Here is a 19,938-nt window from a genome sequence, read left to right as displayed (position 1 = left end):
GGGAATTGTAGAAAATAGGAGGGCTGAATATAGATTTCCCATTCCACTAACATAGGACTTTCTGCCACATCCGTAAATCTGCTGTGGCCTGGCAATCTAGGGAAACTCTCCTGTCTTCAGAGAGAAGACACGGTAATAAGCAAAGAAGACGTGAAATGAATGACCTGCCCAGAGGGATGATTCTCATCGCAAAATTTCACGATCCGAGCAATGATTGTAATTCCTTACAGCTACAGAAACCCAGTCATAAGTAATCATCAATACTCGCTAGGATGCATTCAATTTTATCCCTTGGTAAACTGGATTCCATAGAGTCGAGCTGAATGCCAAGAAAACTGACTATGGTGTCGGGACCTTCTGTTTTGGAAGGTGAAACCGGGACACCCAAACTCTCAAACAGCTATATGGTATCCTGTAGACTTTGTGGCAGATCATCATTACACTCTATGATGAAAAAATCGTCTAAATAGTGAAGTACTGATGGACATCTACATGAATTAAGAAGTAACCAGCATAAGGCTTCGGCAAAAGTAGCAAACATTTTTGGGCTACTCTTTGAACCAAATGACAACTTATTGAAAAAATAATACTTTTCCCCACTTAACACCATGAAGATGCCATAGAGAAGGATGAATTGGGAGTAATTTAAAGGCATTTACAATGTCTGTCTCACTTAACCATGCCCCTACACTGGCTGATATGATAGCTTGGACTGCATTGTCTATCGTGGCATATTGTAGAGAGGATTCCTCAGATGGAATTAAAGAATTTTAACTGGGGATGGTGGAGAGGTGAGGTGCAGAAAGATTGATAATCAGCCTCTTTTTTGATGAATGTTACACACCTATTGGATTTGTCTGCAAAATAGCAAACTGACCTAGGACAAACCCTTGATTCAATGTTTGTAGTTAAAGTGTGTCTATTGAACCTGGGTCATTGATGGATGACTGCAAGTTTTTACATTCCATAATACCAGTAGGTAAGGCCAAAATGCCAGTGTGGAAACCGTGCGAAAACCCTGAAATCAAGAAGTCCACTAATTGTGGAGAAAGGTGTGACGTTAACAGTTGAGACAATTTAATAATATGAACATATGTGAAATACTGATTGGGATGTAGTTTATTAGGGTACATTGTCTTAGAATGTGATCGGAAACATTGCGTACAGATATGTAATAACCTACAGGCACTAAACCCACAAGCACCCCCATTAAAATTGTTACATATTTGGGATTTCCCAAGGAACACGATTAGTCTGCCAAGCTTATCTTTAATGACTTTCCCAGATCTGGCTGGTAAACCAGAGGGTTGTTGGCCCGAAACTGAGGCGTCAATGGGACAAAGATTAGTCGCGCGGGAGGTTGAAGAACATAAAGCAGGCTGGCAAAATGCCTACAGATCAACTCTGTATCCAGTTTATTCCAGTTAATGACCGTATTAAACTGGGCCAGAGTTGCCGCTGCTTTGGCAGAGAATGACCTATGATAATTATAAAAGGCGTATCCGTTGTATTTGTGCCCCAGGTCCACCAGCTTATGCATACAAGTGTCCAATTATTCTCTCCTATGTGGCAAATTAGTACACACCACATCCCTATAGATCCCAAACACCAGTACGAATTTGGGAATGTTAAGTTTTTTACTGAGTCTGGGATCTCCAGCCTTGAGGACCAGAGATAAGTCCCCATAAGCATACGTCCTATTCTCCACGATATCCTGTGAAGCAATAAGAAGTGAAACCAAATTCACATCCTTACCTTCCAGGATATCTGTGGTGGCGCCATATGGGCGGGTGTTATCACGAGGGTATCAATTGGGGAAACAGGTGCCAATCCTTCTGGGGTAAGTCACTTACATGTAATTATTATTGATATATATTTAGTGTTGTTTGCACTTGATGTTTGTGTCATTTCTCACTGAGGAAGGTCCCTGTGTGGACCGAAACGTCGATTTATATGTTTAATGGAATAAAGAACCTAATTTGAAGTCCATGAGTGCAGCCTACATTTCTACAAATTGGTATATATATATATATATATATATATATATATATATATATATATATAAACAAATAGAAAAGATGAGAGCACTCAGGGGATTTCCAAAGAAAATAAATGTATTAAATGTTGCCAATTAGGATCAATGTTTCGATCTAAGGGTCTTTATCAAGATGGTGATACAGTGCTTAACTTGAGTTTATATAATATCTATAAAATAAGACTAAGTGACTTACCCAGTGCAGGTGATCCAAGTGAAAGGACGGAGTAACGTGAAACCCGCAAGTGACCCGTGCGTGATGGCGTGGTGATGTGTACACTCATACCGTTGTCATGGTGACTTAAATAGTTGACGGAAAATGTGAAGTGCTCGCAAGGGATCGGGGGTGCGAAGTGTGTGCATAATTGATATGAAAAAGTGACATCTATAAAATGGAATACATTAAATGATAGAATCTATCATGGAGGAGAATCATAATTTGCATAGGAACTGGGAGAACGGTGTGGTGGAACGGGTATGAAATGTGGCGAACTGGAGCTGGTGGAGAGGCAGGTTCTGGAATAACTGGACAGGTAGGGCAGAGTCCAGCTGCGCTGTGCCCTGATGCCGGGGTTGCATGCTGTTGCCAGGGAGTGAGACCAGTGGTCTCCACTCCCTGTAACACACTCTGCCGCTGGGGAGAGAGACTGACTGTCTCTTCTCCCTGGCCCACACACTGTTGCTGGGAGGAAGGATAACACGCTTCTCTCCCTGTAACACATTCTGCCGCTGGGGAGAGAGACCGACTCTCTCTTCTCCCTGGCCCCCACACTGCTGCTGGGGAGGAAGGACGACACACTCTGCCGCTGGGGAGGAAGGGCAACACACTTCTGTAACTTGCTCGGATGTTGGGGAGGGGGACCGACTGACCCCACTCCTGACATCATCCTCTATGGTTCGGGATCTGGGAAGGCTGCCCACCATCCCTGGAGGGCCTGTCCCATCTCCACCTGCCACTTGGGGGTCTTCCCAGGACCAGTCGATAAGGTCTCTTATTTCTGGGGCTGGTTGGGAAGTAGGTGGGGGCGAAAAGTAACTCTCCATGTGTGATACCATCCATAAACCCCATCATGTCGGAGACAGGCGGCGTTACCCATTGAAATAGGCAAACATAATCCTGTTCTAGTTCCCCGGTTGGCCAGACAGGACAGGTCCAGCTGTAGGTCTGCTATGTCAGTAAGGTCCCAGTTGTCTGCCCGCTCAGCTCAAATGGACTAGAAGCGGGCATTGTCAGGTTCTCCAAACGCCAGACTAGTTTCAAAAGCCTCCCACAACCAACCAGGGCCATTATAGTCTCCCCCCTCAATACACTTATACTCTACCAGCCACGGGTAGAGGTGGTAGGCATGCTACCGCAGGGCCCGTTATGAATCATCCAGCCACACCTCGGTCTCAACTAGCGTCTCCAGTTCACTTACCCATTCCTCTGAGGGCTAGTTTCCCAGAAAAAAACATCCGTAGCTCTAGCTGTTCTGCTTGGCACTGGTTGGTGGTCAGGATTTTCTCGCTCCGGAAGGATCGAATTTCGTTGAGGTCGTCCTTCCAGAGATTGGGTCGAAGTGCCACCCTCCACTCTGTCTCTCTTGTCCAAAATCCACAAAGTTATTTTCTAAAGTCAAAGTCAAAGTGAATTAAAGTGAATTTAAAATATGCATTGATCTTAAGAAGCATTGATATGCAATGATCTATAGAAGCTCCCACAGTCTCATGGGATTTTTCATGCACCTCAGTGTTGTAGTCCTGTGCAATATGCAACAGTTCAGGACAGTTCAGTACTAGTGCAGCTCCTGGAAAATAAAGTGCCTGGAGATTTACACGGTCTGCAGCATCCACAAGAGCAACTTCAGATAACTATACCTACCTTTCACAGCACCCCAGACCCACTGGCCCCTGGGTATGTCAGACAAATAGTGATGTACCGAACTGTCCGCCGGCGAACAGTTCCCGGCGAACTTAGCGTGTTCGCGTTCGCCGCGGCGGGCGGACACATGCGCAGTTCGATCCGCCCCCTATTCGTCATCATTGGGCAAACTTTGACCCTGTGCCTCTCGGTCAGCAGACACATTCCAGCCAATCAGCAGCACTCCCTCCCTTCCACACCCTCCAACCTCCCTCCCAGCATCCATTTTCGATTCATTCTGAAGCTGCATGCTTAGTGAGAGGAGGGAAAGTTTAGCTGCTGCTGATTAGATAGGGAAATTGATAGCTAGGCTAGGGTATTCAGTGTCCACTACAATCCTGAAGGACTCATCTGATCTCTGCTGTAAGGACAGCACCCCAAAAAGCCCTTTTTATGGCTATAACATCAGGCTGCTTTTTTTTTTTTTTTTTTTCTGTGTAATGTAATTGCAGGTGCCTGCCTGCAAGCTTCTGTGTGAGGTTCACATTGGATACTGTGCCTACTTGCCCAGTGCCACCACTCATATCTGTTTTAACAATTGGTTAAGCTTTAGATTTAAAATAAATAATTTGTTTTCACTGTAATAGAAGAGCAGTTGCCTGCCTGCCAGCTTCTGTGTCAGGTTGGATGCCTTGCCCATTTGCACAGTCAGTGCCACCACTCATATCTGTTTTAACAATTGGTTAAGCTTTAGATTTTAAATAAATAATTTGTTTTCATTGTAATAGAAGAGCAGTTGCCTGCCTGCCAGCTTCTGTGTCAGGTTGGATGCCTTGCCCATTTGCACAGTCAGTGCCACCACTCATATCTGTTTAACAATAGCTTAAGCTTTAGATTTTAAAGAAATCGTTTTTTTTCACTGTAATAGAAGAGCAGTTGCCTGACCGCCAGCTTCTGTGTCAGGTTGGATGCCTTGCCCATTTGCACAGTCAGTGCCACCACTCATATCTGTTTTAACAATTGGTTAAGCTTTAGATTTAAAATAAATAATTTGTTTTCACTGTAATAGAAGAGCAGTTGCCTGCCTGCCTGCCAGCTTCTGTGTCAGGTTGGATGCCTTGCCCATTTGCACAGTCAGTGCCACCACTCATATCTGTTTTAACAATTGGTTAAGCTTTAGATTTTAAATAAATAATTTGTTTTCATTGTAATAGAAGAGCAGTTGCCTGCCTGCCAGCTTCTGTGTCAGGTTGGATGCCTTGCCCATTTGCACAGTCAGTGCCACCACTCATATCTGTTTAACAATAGCTTAAGCTTTAGATTTTAAAGAAATCGTTTTTTTTCACTGTAATAGAAGAGCAGTTGCCTGACCGCCAGCTTCTGTGTCAGGTTGGATGCCTTGCCCATTTGCACAGTCAGTGCCACCACTCATATCTGTTTTAACAATAGCTTAAGCTTTAGATTTTAAAGAAATCATTTTTTTCACTGTAATAGAAGATCAGTTAGTTGTCTGCAAGCGTCTGGGTGTCAGGCCTACTTCAGCGTGTGCTCTGCAGACCTGTGCCAGCGTGCTTTGACAGTTGCCAATCATATCTGGTGTCTCTTTAGCGTGCTTTTACAAAGAAAAAAGGTTTCCAGTGTAAGCTAATAGCAGCCAGTCAGTGTCCTTCAAGCGGCTCTGTCAGGCCTTCCTTCAGCGTGTGCCCTGCACAACCCTGCCAGCGTACTTTGACAATTGCCACTCATATCTGGTGTCTCTATAGCGTGCTTTTACAAAGAAAAAAGGTTTCCAGTGTAAGCTAATAGCAGCCAGTCAGTGTCCTTCAAGCGGCTCTGTCAGGCCTTCCTTCAGCGTGTGCCCTGCACAACCCTGCCAGCGTACTTATACAATTGCCACTCATATCTGGTGTCTCTATAGCGTGCTTTTTCAAAGAAAAAAGGTTTCCAGTGTAAGCTAATAGCAGCCAGTCAGTGTCCTTCAAGCGGCTCTGTCAGGCCTTCCTTCAGCGTGTGCCCTGCACAACCCTGCCAGCGTACTTATACAATTGCCACTCATATCTGGTGTCTCTATAGCGTGCTTTTTCAAAGAAAAAAGGTTTCCAGTGTAAGCTAATAGCAGCCAGTCAGTGTCCTTCAAGCGGCTCTGTCAGGCCTTCCTTCAGCGTGTGCCCTGCATAACCCTGCCAGTGTACTTTGACAATTGCCACTCATATCTGGTGTCTCTATAGCGTGCTTTTTCAAAGAAAAAAGGTTTCCAGTGTAAGCTAATAGCAGCCAGTCAGTGTCCTTCAAGCGGCTCTGTCAGTCCTTCCTTCAGCGTGTGCTCTCCAGAACTGTTCCAGTGCACATTGCCAATCATATCTGGTGTCTCTATAGCGTGCTTTTAAAACCAAAATTTGTTTTTCACTGTTATAGATTGAATAGCAGTTACTTGTCTTCAAGCGGGTGTCTCAGGCCTACAGTGTGTGCTCTGCAGAACTGTTCCAGTGCACATTGCCAATCATATCTGGTGTCTCTATAGCGTGCTTTTAAAACCAAAATTGGTTTTTAAAACCAAAATTTGCCTACATTTTGTCATTCAGTTTTCAATTCAGTAAAAATAGATGTTCAGTGAATAAACAGCTTAATATGGGGTTGTTGCTTGCTAAAAACAGACAGTTATGCTTTCTTCAGAAAACAATTATTGAACATTTGAAACTCCCATAGAAAGTATGGCTTTCAACTTACTGAGACAAATTAAAATTTCAGCTTTGATGTTCAGCACATTACATGCATTTTTTTCAATATTTCGCTAAAACATAACAGTTAAAAAAAAACAAAAAAAAACGTAAATATAACAAAACTACAACATTTATGCAAAAGGTTGAGGTCCTGCAGTAAAATGTTGATCAGATAAGAAGTTAGGTGGTATTATTTGTGAAAGCGGGTAAGAGAAGAGATTGGCTGGGTCAATGGACAATGGATTTACTGCATGAGTAGGGGGCAACATACCATGCCAGCCAGGGTAGGCTGCTTCTGGATACAATGGAAAAGATGGATATGGGAGACCTGCTGGAACAGTATTTGGCACATGGAGAGGTGGCATATTATTAGCACCCTGACTCTCTCCTATAATTCCAGAGAATTCTCCTGGGAACTGAAGGCCATTGTTCAAATTTTGGAGCATATTCATGATCTCAGGCATGCCAACTTCCTCTCCTGTATCCTCAGAATTCTGATTCCACTGCTCAAAATTTGGGAAACCTGGAGGAGGGAGCCCTTGCTCGGCCATTTGTCTCTCCTCTCGTTCAACATCTGCTAATATGTCAGAGAAAATATCATCTGGGATATCCAAACCTTCTTTATGTTTCTTGGAAGATTTTTTGGGATAAGCTGTCCAGGAAGGATGGCTTGGAAGAAGCAAGATCAGAAGCAGAATAGGATGGTTGTCTTCCAAACCTGGACCTCCCAAAGGACACAATCTTTGAGGTATGGGTTGGCCGGCAGGTAGAGGCACTAGGAACGCCTCCATGCCATGACTTCTGATGATTGCATATCTCAGCTTCCGATTAAGATAAGAATACAGCCGAGCATATGAAACTGCATCACTTGACGTTCTTGGATACAGTCGGATCACACACATGTCCTTGGTGCACTCTGGCCAGATACGATCCACATATTCCCAAACAGACTCTTGCAAAATGCATCCTTTGGATGTTAACACTTTTGGTAAATCCTGGCAAAGATGACTGCTATAACAGACTCTGGCGTGGCTGTAACTTTAAACTGCTTTATAGAGAACATGTGAAGGAATCCCTTCCACACACTTGAGTCTGCTGGATCTGTGAGTCTAGTATCTGGATCATACAATTTCATGTTCTTCTTTTCAATGCATGAAGAATGTTGATTGCCATTAGTTATATGGTGTTTCCATATTTTCCTCTGGTTTCTTGGTAATTACCCATTGGCTTAAGTCAGCATCACCTGGGGGGTTTATCAGCCCTTTGCATATAAGGCAGTCCTGAACTAAAAGGTGGCTCTTGTGTTGGGATGTTGTGTCCCTTTTCTCTGAGATGCAATCCTGCTGAGAATCCTGAGGCTGCCACACAGAATCAGACAGATCCTCTAGGGTCAAGTTCTGATTGGGCACGGTATCAATTTCAATTAACCCCTTGTGTGTCAGCTTTGTCATCTGAATCTGGTATGGCTGTCTTTCCTCTTTCTCGATTAGTTCCAGTGCATGTTTTCTCTTTTGAATTCTCCACTTGGCCAGCTCCTGTGCTGCCATTTCCGTTGCACTCATTAGAACCAAACACTGTGGGGTGATTTCACCAAGGACCACACGACGGAACAGGATCTGATTTTTAGGGTCCTTCAAATTGAAAAGGAGGCTCCGGTATTTATTCTTATATCTGCTGTCAGTACACAGGAAAAGTTTAAATATTTCTTGTTCTACGTTCTCTGCAACTCCGCGCACCGACTCATCCAATACGTGAAGATCTGGGGTTTCTCTGACTCTCCTCAGTAGTGTATCAAACAGAGTCTGCACTGTGGTAACACGGACATCTTCAGGACATAACTCAACTATTTGCAGATAGGCAGTCTGCAGCTTCTCTTTTTCACCTGTTCTCTTCTTTCTCTTATGCGTATTCTTGTCTATATGCAGGTGGTCTCTTGCCTTTCTTTTAACCAATTCGTTCCTTCCATATGGTTTCAAAAGATCTCTGGCATCATTACTTTCAACACAAATAACGTCATCATAGTTAGTCTCCTCATTATTCACCGGGAAGAGAGTGTTTGCACTGACTACCCACAGCATGCTCTTGCCATTGCCTACTCCACCTTCAACGACAGGGTGCAAGTCCCAAGGAGAAGGATCATTCACTTTATTATCTGTCTTTATTTCACAAGTAGTGCCTGGAACATCCTCATAGGTCACTAGATGTAAATCTGGACTAATGTCAACCCCAGGGTCTGGAAAATCATCAATTTGAAATTTTTCGAATAATCCCAGTGGGCTGCCACATTCTTCCTCCTCTGATGGTATTAAAGTTTGCAGAGATTCACTATGAGTGGTGTCAAGCATTTTGGAGAACAATTAAGCATCTCCATCCCAATACGTTTCAGATGTCCTATCAGCTCTTCCACCCTATGCGATACTATGGGCAAGCTACCCGTGACGTCATTACTCACGGCCCTATTTTACGCGGAGGACGGCGCCCTTTCAAAACGACGCCACGTGCTCCCTGTCCCCAGTCCACATCCCGCCTCAAGTGCTCATGCGTCCTTTTGAGGAGGTGACAAACCTAGTCAGTCGCAACGAAGGCACCATCAGCGACATCATACCATTTGTTTTCTTCCTGGAGCGTGCCCTGTGAAGAGTGCTGGATCAGGCTGTAGATGAGCGTGAAGAGGAAGAGGAAGAGTTGTGGTCACCATCACCACCAGAAACAGCCTTATCAGCATCGCTTGCTGGACCTGCGGCAACGCTGGAAGAGGATTGTGAGGAAGAGGAGTCAGAGGAGGAATGTAAAAATATGAAAATAGAGAAAAGATCCAGACTCTAGGCTTTAAAAAGATGCTACAGTAGAAAAGCTGCCACTCATAATAGGCACACCCCAGAGAAGCCTATAAACAAATGGGAAGTAGAGAAGGGGAGAGTGTCAGTCTCCCCTAATGAGGGCGCTAATCACTAAAGTAAAAGCAAAAATGGAAAGTGTAAAAAATACAAATTTATTATACAATTAATGTAAAAAATCGTAAAAATCGAGCAGTGCAATTCCAAGACCAATTTGTTAAACACCAACTGCTAGCACACAAGAAAAAGGATGATGGAACGTTTCCAAATAGCCCTAGGTCGCGACTCTAAGGGCTAGATATACTTGCGGCTTTCTAGTGGTAGAATGAACGGTCTCTGGACTGCTTTAAAGTACAAAGGTACAGGCTCAACGCGTTTCGTCCCGCGTCTTTCGGGACTTCCTCAGGAGCTGCGGATGCTGTTATTTCTTTCTCCGGTCTCTCTTTTAAGTCCTCAGGAATCTTCTGCCTTCGCGCCAAAAAACGCCGTTGCGCATGCGCATAACGACACAAGGTTCCGTTCAGCTACGGGTACCCTCAAGGACCAGTAGCTTTCAGGAAGTCTGTCGGTGCGCATGCGTGGCCGATTTTGAGCGCACAAAAACTTTATTGGCACTGAGTACTGGACACTATGTAACAAACTTAGAGTTACTAGAGATCCAGAACTCATCACATATGTGCCTTAATTTTTACATTCAGGGAAACCTAGAGATTACCGCAAATATAGCAAAGAAGGAGGATACTAAAAATAAATAAAGATAAAAAATGGATAATAAATATTACCTAAAAAGGTTATTTTAATCTAAAATGTTGGATGTGTATTGCATTTATGGTAATCTTCACAACCTAAACATGATGACCTATACATGTCAACCAGATCTAAGGGATGAATCAGATGAATAGGGTAAAGCGAGTTCATTCTAATAGTCCCTTATTAAATATACAAATAATAAACGTACAATTAATTCAATTTTAACCTGATGTACTGATATTACTGAAAAACGTTTCTATCATGGTGTAAATACAGAAAAGATTTATGGACTAGATGGTCAGAACGATAACATTTGTCAAATTTTAAACAGATTTTAAACAAATTTTGAACAAATTTTGAGCAAATCAGCAAGAGTCATAAATAAGTAAAGATGAAGATGGGGATACAAATAAAATTAAATTAAATAAAAATGTATATAGATATGGATTTAGATATAAATATAAAAATACAAATAAATGTAAATATAAATAAAGATACTAATAAAAAATATATTATAATAAATAAAAATAAAAATAAAAATAAAAATATAAATATATAAATGAAAATAAAAAATAAATAAAAAATAAATAAAAATAAAAATGAAAATAAAAATAAAAATAAAAATAAATATAAAGATAAAAATAAAAATAAAAATAAAGATAAAAATAAAAATAAATATAAAAATAAAAATAAAAATAAAAATAGAAATAAGTGTGATCACATAAATGCAAGAATATCTAGGTCCGTATTTAGACCTAGAGGGGTAGAAGACTTCATTTTATAAATCCACTCTGTTTCTTTTCTGACCAAGGTTTTGGTGGTATCTCCGCCTCTCCAGTGTGGAACAACCAGATCAATACCTATACATATGAAATTGTTCAAAGAGAAAACAGAACAGGCATTACAATGTCGAGGTACACTGTGTTTTTCACTTTTCTTTCTTATGCCATTTAAGTGCTCTAGGAGTCTTTCATGTAATTTGCGGATGGTTCGACCTATATATTGCATTCCGCATACACATTCTAAAAGATAGACAACGTTTCTGCTACTACAGGTTATAAAATGTTTTATTGCAAAATTCTCGTTCGTAACTGTGCTTTTAAAAGTTAGTGTAGTTCTTTTCTGAAATTTACATGTGCTACAATTTCCACATCTGTGAAACCCAATGGGTCTTTTTTTAAAAAAGGTCTCTTTTTCATTTTTCAACATAACTTTAGGTAACAGACTAGGGGCTAGAATCGTTTTTAAGCTATCGGTTTTTTTGTATACGATCTTTGGCTTCTTGGGTAGTAGTTTGTGGAGATAAGTATCCTGCAAAAGAATCGGCCAATGCTTTCTAAAAACTTTATCTATTCTATTTGCTTTATTATTATATTTAGTAATAAATGCCATGTCAAAGAAGTTTTTTTCTTTTTGAATGCTAGTTTTTGATTTCACCTTCAAAAACTCTTCTCTTTTTTTATACTTAACTTCCTTTTGACTTTTCTCAAGTAGTTCTGTGGGATAATTTCTATCCAGAAATCTTTTATTCAAAACTAGAACTTGGCTGTTAAAAATATGGCTCCGCAATATTCCAAAGAGTCAACAAACTAGGCTTTATAAAAATTGCACAAACCAGCAAGATTTTGACAGCCAAGTTCTAGTTTTGAATAAAAGATTTCTGGATAGAAATTATCCCACAGAACTACTTGAGAAAAGTCAAAAGGAAGTTAAGTATAAAAAAAGAGAAGAGTTTTTGAAGGTGAAATCAAAAACTAGCATTCAAAAAGAAAAAAACTTCTTTGACATGGCATTTATTACTAAATATAATAATAAAGCAAATAGAATAGATAAAGTTTTTAGAAAGCATTGGCCGATTCTTTTGCAGGATACTTATCTCCACAAACTACTACCCAAGAAGCCAAAGATCGTATACAAAAAAACCGATAGCTTAAAAACGATTCTAGCCCCTAGTCTGTTACCTAAAGTTATGTTGAAAAATGAAAAAGAGACCTTTTTTAAAAAAAGACCCATTGGGTTTCACAGATGTGGAAATTGTAGCACATGTAAATTTCAGAAAAGAACTACACTAACTTTTAAAAGCACATTTACGAACGAGAATTTTGCAATAAAACATTTTATAACCTGTAGTAGCAGAAACGTTGTCTATCTTTTAGAATGTGTATGCGGAATGCAATATATAGGTCGAACCATCCGCAAATTACATGAAAGACTCCTAGAGCACTTAAATGGCATAAGAAAGAAAAGTGAAAAACACAGTGTACCTCGACATTGTAATGCCTGTTCTGTTTTCTCTTTGAACAATTTCATATGTATAGGTATTGATCTGGTTGTTCCACACTGGAGAGGCGGAGATACCACCAAAACCTTGGTCAGAAAAGAAACAGAGTGGATTTATAAAATGAAGTCTTCTACCCCTCTAGGTCTAAATACGGACCTAGATATTCTTGCATTTATGTGATCACACTTATTTCTATTTTTATTTTTATTTTTATTTTTATTTTTATTTTTATATTTATTTTTATTTTTATCTTTATTTTTATTTTTATCTTTATATTTATTTTTATTTTTATTTTTATTTTCATTTTTATTTTTATTTATTTTTTATTTATTTTTTATTTTCATTTATATATTTATATTTTTATTTTTATTTTTATTTTTATTTATTATAATATATTTTTTATTAGTATCTTTATTTATATTTACATTTATTTGTATTTTTATATTTATATCTAAATCCATATCTATATACATTTTTATTTAATTTAATTTTATTTGTATCCCCATCTTCATCTTTACTTATTTATGACTCTTGCTGATTTGCTCAAAATTTGTTCAAAATTTGTTTAAAATCTGTTTAAAATTTGACAAATGTTATCGTTCTGACCATCTAGTCCATAAATCTTTTCTGTATTTACACCATGATAGAAACGTTTTTCAGTAATATCAGTACATCAGGTTAAAATTGAATTAATTGTACGTTTATTATTTGTATATTTAATAAGGGACTATTAGAATGAACTCGCTTTACCCTATTCATCTGATTCATCCCTTAGATCTGGTTGACATGTATAGGTCATCATGTTTAGGTTGTGAAGATTACCATAAATGCAATACACATCCAACATTTTAGATTAAAATAACCTTTTTAGGTAATATTTATTATCCATTTTTTATCTTTATTTATTTTTAGTATCCTCCTTCTTTGCTATATTTGCGGTAATCTCTAGGTTTCCCTGAATGTAAAAATTAAGGCACATATGTGATGAGTTCTGGATCTCTAGTAACTCTAAGTTTGTTACATAGTGTCCAGTACTCAGTGCCAATAAAGTTTTTGTGCGCTCAAAATCGGCCACGCATGCGCACCGACAGACTTCCTGAAAGCTACTGGTCCTTGAGGGTACCCGTAGCTGAACGGAACCTTGTGTCGTTATGCGCATGCGCGACGGCGTTTTTTGGCGCGAAGGCAGAAGATTCCTGAGGACTTAAAAGAGAGACCGGAGAAAGAAATAACAGCATCCGCAGCTCCTGAGGAAGTCCCGAAAGACGCGGGACGAAACGCGTTGAGCCTGTACCTTTGTACTTTAAAGCAGTCCAGAGACCGTTCATTCTACCACTAGAAAGCCGCAAGTATATCTAGCCCTTAGAGTCGCGACCTAGGGCTATTTGGAAACGTTCCATCATCCTTTTTCTTGTGTGCTAGCAGTTGGTGTTTAACAAATTGGTCTTGGAATTGCACTGCTCGATTTTTACGATTTTTTACATTAATTGTATAATAAATTTGTATTTTTTACACTTTCCATTTTTGCTTTTACTTTAGTGATTAGCGCCCTCATTAGGGGAGACTGACACTCTCCCCTTCTCTACTTCCCAGAGGAGGAATGTAGCTTTGAGGAGGAGGAGGAGGAGGAGCAAGACCAAACACAACAGGCATCCCAGGGTGCTCGTTGTCACCTATCTGGTACCCGTGGTGTTGTACGTGGCTGGGGGGAAGAACATACCTTCAATGACATCAGTGAGGAGGAGGAACGGGAAATGAGTAGCTCGGCATCCAACCTTGTGCAAATGGGGTCTTTCATGCTGTCCTCCCTGTTGAGGGACCCTCGTATAAAAAGGCTGAAGGAGAACGACCTGTACTGGGTGTCCACGCTACTAGACCCCCGGTATAAGCAGAAAGTGGCGGAAATGTTACCGAATTACAACAATTCGGAAAGGATGCAGCATTTGCAAAATAAATTAAAAAGTATGCTTTACACAGCGTATAAGGGTGATGTCACAGCACAACGGGAATATAACAGGGGGAGAGGTGGAAGTCATCCTCCTCCCACGACCACGCCGGCAAGGACAGGACGCTTTAAAGACGTGTTGTTGATGGAGGACATGCGGACCTTTTTAAGTCCTATGCATCGCCACAGCCCTTCGGGATCCACCCTCAGAGAGCGACTCGACCGACAGGTAGCAGACTACCTCGCCTTAACTGCAGATATCGACACTCTGAGGAGCGATGAACCCCTTGACTACTGGGTGTGCAGGCTTGACCTGTGGCCTGAGCTATCCCAATTTGCGATAGAACTTCTGGCCTGCCCCGCTTCAAGTGTCCTGTCAGAAAGGACCTTCAGTGCAGCAGGAGGTATTGTCACTGAGAAGAGAAGTCGCCTAGGTCAAAAAAGTCTAGATTACCTCACCTTTATTAAGATGAATGAGGGATGTATCCCGAAGGGACTGACACTGGGCGATACATTCGATTAAAAAAGGCCTGATGAGATGAGCTGCCTTGGGCTAAAAATGGTCCACACGCTGCTGTATTTTAGCTCTGAATGACGTTTGACTTGCGTGACTTATCCGCCACCAACTAGGGTTCAAGCCGCCATGTTTTAGGGCACTTTCTGCCTGTGAAACAAACATCAATTTTTCTGGCCGCTGCTACAGCAGCGGCTGCAACAATACCAAATTTTTCAGGCATGTGTACATGCCTAATTTTTAGGCCCACTGGTGCAGCACTGTGGCTTCAAAAACCAAACCAAAAAAAAATCCTCCAAGATGGCACCAATATACCAGTGGTCTAAGCATCTTCCCACCTTGGCCTAAAAAGGGGAGGTGATTCAACAATTAAAAATCTCTGCCATTTACACGTCCACTGATAGGAGACGCGGAAGGTATTAAACTGATATGAACTAAACTCACCACTCCTATCTGGTGGCACATTAGCTTGCCCGCGCAGTGCCCCAAATTTCAAGTAAGAGGACCGACCAAGCATCTTCTTCCATCTCCCTGTTACATAAATCAATGCCATATCCATCGAAATTGTAGAGAATATCCAGGATAGTTTTACAGGGCCAAATCATGTCACCTGTTGAAAGAGGTGACCTTGCTCGGGTCCCAGGTGTGCGGTTCCTAAAATGGCTGCCATATACACGTCCACTGATAGGAGACGCGGAAGGTATTACACTGATATGAACATTTACTAAACAAACCACTCCGAGTGCTGTTATTTATTTAATTTTTTTGTGGTGAGGCTTTACAGGACAGAGTGCTTCTCCACGGGACATGTTAACTCACGGGCAGCTGGCTCATCAAGGAACCAGAGCAGCTTGAACGAGGTGACCTTGCTCGGGTCCCAGGTGTGCGGTTCCTAAAATGGCTGCCATATACACGTCCACTGATAGGAGACGCGGAAGGTATTAAACTGATATGAACAATACTCCGCTCCTATCAGTAGGTCCGTCCCATTGTGATTTATGCCCCCCACCCACCGCGCAGGGATGGGGGCCGGGGGGGAGGAAAGTAGGCCCCCCCATTGTGATTTATGGCCCCCACCCACCGCGCAGGGGTGGGGGCCAAGGGGGGGAGGACAGTAGGTCCCCCCATTGTGATTTATGGCCCCCACCCACCGCGCAGGGGTGGGGGCCAAGGGGGGACGACAGTAGGTCCCCCCATTGTGATTTATGGCCCCCACCCACCGCGCAGGGGTTGGGGAGGACAGTAGCTCCCCCCAGTGTGTATCATGGGCTTTGAGGACAGGTGTCAATCCATACCTGCCAAGTGACCCTATGTAGGGGTAACAGTCCCTATTCTGCTCTGTGTCAGTGTGTATCATGGTCTCTGTGGACGGTGAACAGTCTCTATTCTGCTCTGTGTCAGTGTGTATCATGGTCTCTGTGGATGGTGAACAGTCTCTATTCTGCTCTGTGTCAGTGTGTATCAGGGGTTTTGAGGACAGGTGTCAATCCATATCTGCCAAGTGACCCTATGTAGGGGGAACAGTCCCTATTCTGCTCTGTGTCAGTGTGTATCAGGGGTTTTGAGGACAGGTGTCAATCCATATCTGCCAAGTGACCCTATGTAGGGGTAACAGTCCCTATTCTGCTCTGTGTCAGTGTGTATCATGGTCTCTGTGGACGGTGAACAGTCTCTATTCTGCTCTGTGTCAGTGTGTATCATGGTCTCTGTGGACGGTGAACAGTCTCTATTCTGCTCTGTGTCAGTGTGTATCATGGTCTCTGTGGACGGTGAACAGTCTCTATTCTGCTCTGTGTCAGTGTGTATCAGGGGTTTTGAGGACAGGTGTCAATCCATATCTGCCAAGTGACCCTATGTAGGGGGAACAGTCCCTATTCTGCTCTGTGTCAGTGTGTATCAGGTGTTTTGAGGACAGGTGTCAATCCATATCTGCCAAGTGACCCTATGTAGGGGTAACAGTCCCTATTCTGCTCTGTGTCAGTGTGTATCATGGTCTCTGTGGACGGTGAACAGTCTCTATTCTGCTCTGTGTCAGTGTGTATCATGGTCTCTGTGGACGGTGAACAGTCTCTATTCTGCTCTGTGTCAGTGTGTATCATGGTCTCTGTGGACAGGGAACAGTCTCTATTCTGCTCTGTGTCAGTGTGTATCAGGGGTTTTGAGGACAGGTGTCAATCCATATCTGCCAAGTGACCCTATGTAGGGGGAACAGTCCCTATTCTGCTCTGTGTCAGTGTGTATCAGGGGTTTTGAGGACAGGTGTCAATCCATATCTGCCAAGTGACCCTATGTAGGGGTAACAGTCCCTATTCTGCTCTGTGTCAGTGTGTATCATGGTCTCTGTGGACGGTGAACAGTCTCTATTCTGCTCTGTGTCAGTGTGTATCATGGTCTCTGTGGACGGTGAACAGTCTCTATTCTGCTCTGTGTCAGTGTGTATCATGGTCTCTGTGGACAGGGAACAGTCTCTATTCTGCTCTGTGTCAGTGTGTATCAGGGGTTTTGAGGACAGGTGTCAATCCATATCTGCCAAGTGACCCTATGTAGGGGGAACAGTCTCTATTCTGCTCTGTGTCAGTGTGTATCAGGGATCATTAGGATAGGTGTCAATCCATATCTGCCAAGTGACCCTATGTAGGGGGAACAGTCCCTATTCTGCTCTGTGTCAGTGTGTATCAGGGATTTGACTATCTTTATTCAGATTGAAAAATTACAATTCCAGGAAAAATTTTACAAACATTTACAAGAACATGTTATGCACATCATAGAAACAACGTAAACCTCTTTAAAGCCACAAACTTAAGACAAAAAATACGTACACACAATGTGTAAGGGTTTGAAAGAATATTCTGAATCCTTACACGTTTACTTTATCGTTTGTTTGATTTTTGTGAACCATATATAAACTACAAGCAGCGTGAAAACTATAAAAACTCAAGTGGCCATGCTGATCAAATTAAATAGTATGCTTTACACAGCGTAAAAGGGTGATGTCACAGCACAACGGGAATCTAACAGGGGAAGAGGTTAAAGTCATCCTCCCACGACCCCGTCATATCTGCCAAGTGACCCTATGTAGGGGTAACAGTCTCTATTCTGCTCTGTGTCAGTGTGTATCATGGTCTCTGAGGACGGGGAACAGTCTCTATTCTGCTCTGTGTCAGTGTGTATCAGGGCAGGGCTTTGAGGACAGGTGTCAATGTTAGGTGATTTCTGCCCTTTATGGATTAAAAGCAGACTCTGCATCAACTGTGCAATTTTCCATGGGAGTTTTGCCATGGATCCCCCTCCGGCATGCCACAGTCCAGGTGTTAGTCCCCTTGAAACAACTTTTCCATCACTTTTGTGGCCAGAAAGAGTCCCTGTTGGTTTTAAAATTCGCCTGCCCATTGAAGTCAATGGCGGTTCGCGCGGTTCGCCGGTTCGCGAACATTTGTGGAAGTTCACGTTCGCCTGTTCGCGAACCGAAAATTTCGGGTTCGCGACAACACTACAGACAAACAGATAAACAAGAGTTAAAGATCCAAGGGTCAGGAATACCAGAATACATAATAAATGTTTAAACAAAACCAAGTCAGATATCAGAAATACCAAAGAATGAGAAAAAACACTCTTGGATTACTAATAACCATGACTGGACTATGTATAGAGATCACAACAGAATATATATACTACTTTCTTAAGTTTACATGAATTATTAGAGATTACATGCTGTAGAAACTTTTATTAATCTGATAGAGAAAGAAGGGAAAATATGTTGATATTCTCAACTCGATTTCCCAATTTAAGAAAACAGGAGAGACATCTAGTTGTTGACTTTATGGGGGACAGCAGCATCACAATAAAGCCTGCTGACAAAGGTGGTGCAGATGTAGTTTTAAATACCACTGTCTACATTAATGAAATTAAGAGATAACATAGTAAAAGTTCCACTTATCTTAAATTGATGGGAGAACCAAATCAGGAGATCCTTGCATGATCCTACATTTTTTCGATATGGCATTGAATGAAGTTATCATTACTAAACAGTTGTATATTTTTTTATTGAAAATACATCAGATTATTCCAGTCATTTATGTTTTACCCAAAATGTAAAAAACACCCTGATGGATTCACTAGGAAGGCTGATAGTGGCAGGGGCAGACTACATTTTACCCCCTCTATCATTATTTCTTGATAATGTACTTAGACCACTACTTAAAACAGTGAATATCATATATCAGAGATGCAGCAGACTTATTGGGTAAATTGAAAGAATTATCTGAAGGAACATTTATTGGCTTCAATGTGGCCCCCACATGCACCAACCTTTACTTTGCTATTTTGGAAGAGCAGTTCATTGACATGCTTTAGACATATTTAGGTTTCATGTGGTAAAATGGTGCATATGTGATGTATTGCTGTTACAAATTACAAATGATCTAATTGTGGCTAAGTTTAAAGGCCACTACTCCATACTACATCTTCTTGACCTCTCTGCTGCATTTAACACTGTTGACTATGGCCACTTTCTCCAAACTCTTCAATCTCTTGGTCTCTGTGACACAGCCCTCTCATGAGTCTCCTCCTATCTCTCCCAACGTTCATTCAGTGTCTCCATTTCCAATGACACCTCCTCCCCTCACCCTGTCTCATTTGGACTCCCTCAAAGTTTTGTTCTTGGTCCCCTTTTGTTCTCTCTCTATACTGCCTCTTTTGGCAAACTCATTAATTCATTTGGATTCCTTTATCACCTGTACACTGATGACACACAGTTATATCTCTCCTGCCCTGACCTCTCCCCCGCTGTCCTACAAAGTGTAACCAATTGCCTTTCTTCCATCTCTGACTGGGTCTCCTTTCTGAAACTCAATATTTTTAAAACTGAGCTACTTGTTTTTCCTCCTCCTAATGCTGATCCTCCTTGTTCGCTCTGCTTTCAAGTTAGTGGTACACACATCAGCCCATCCTTGCAAGCGCACTGTCTTGGCGTTATACTTCACTCTGGCCTCACCTTTAAAACCTCACATTCAGTAT

Source organism: Pelobates fuscus, chromosome 1 (assembly GCF_036172605.1).
Source record: "Pelobates fuscus isolate aPelFus1 chromosome 1, aPelFus1.pri, whole genome shotgun sequence".
NCBI classification, from domain to species: domain Eukaryota; kingdom Metazoa; phylum Chordata; class Amphibia; order Anura; family Pelobatidae; genus Pelobates; species Pelobates fuscus.
The sequence above is the reverse complement of the archived record's forward strand: the minus strand, read 5'-3'. Positions refer to the sequence as shown.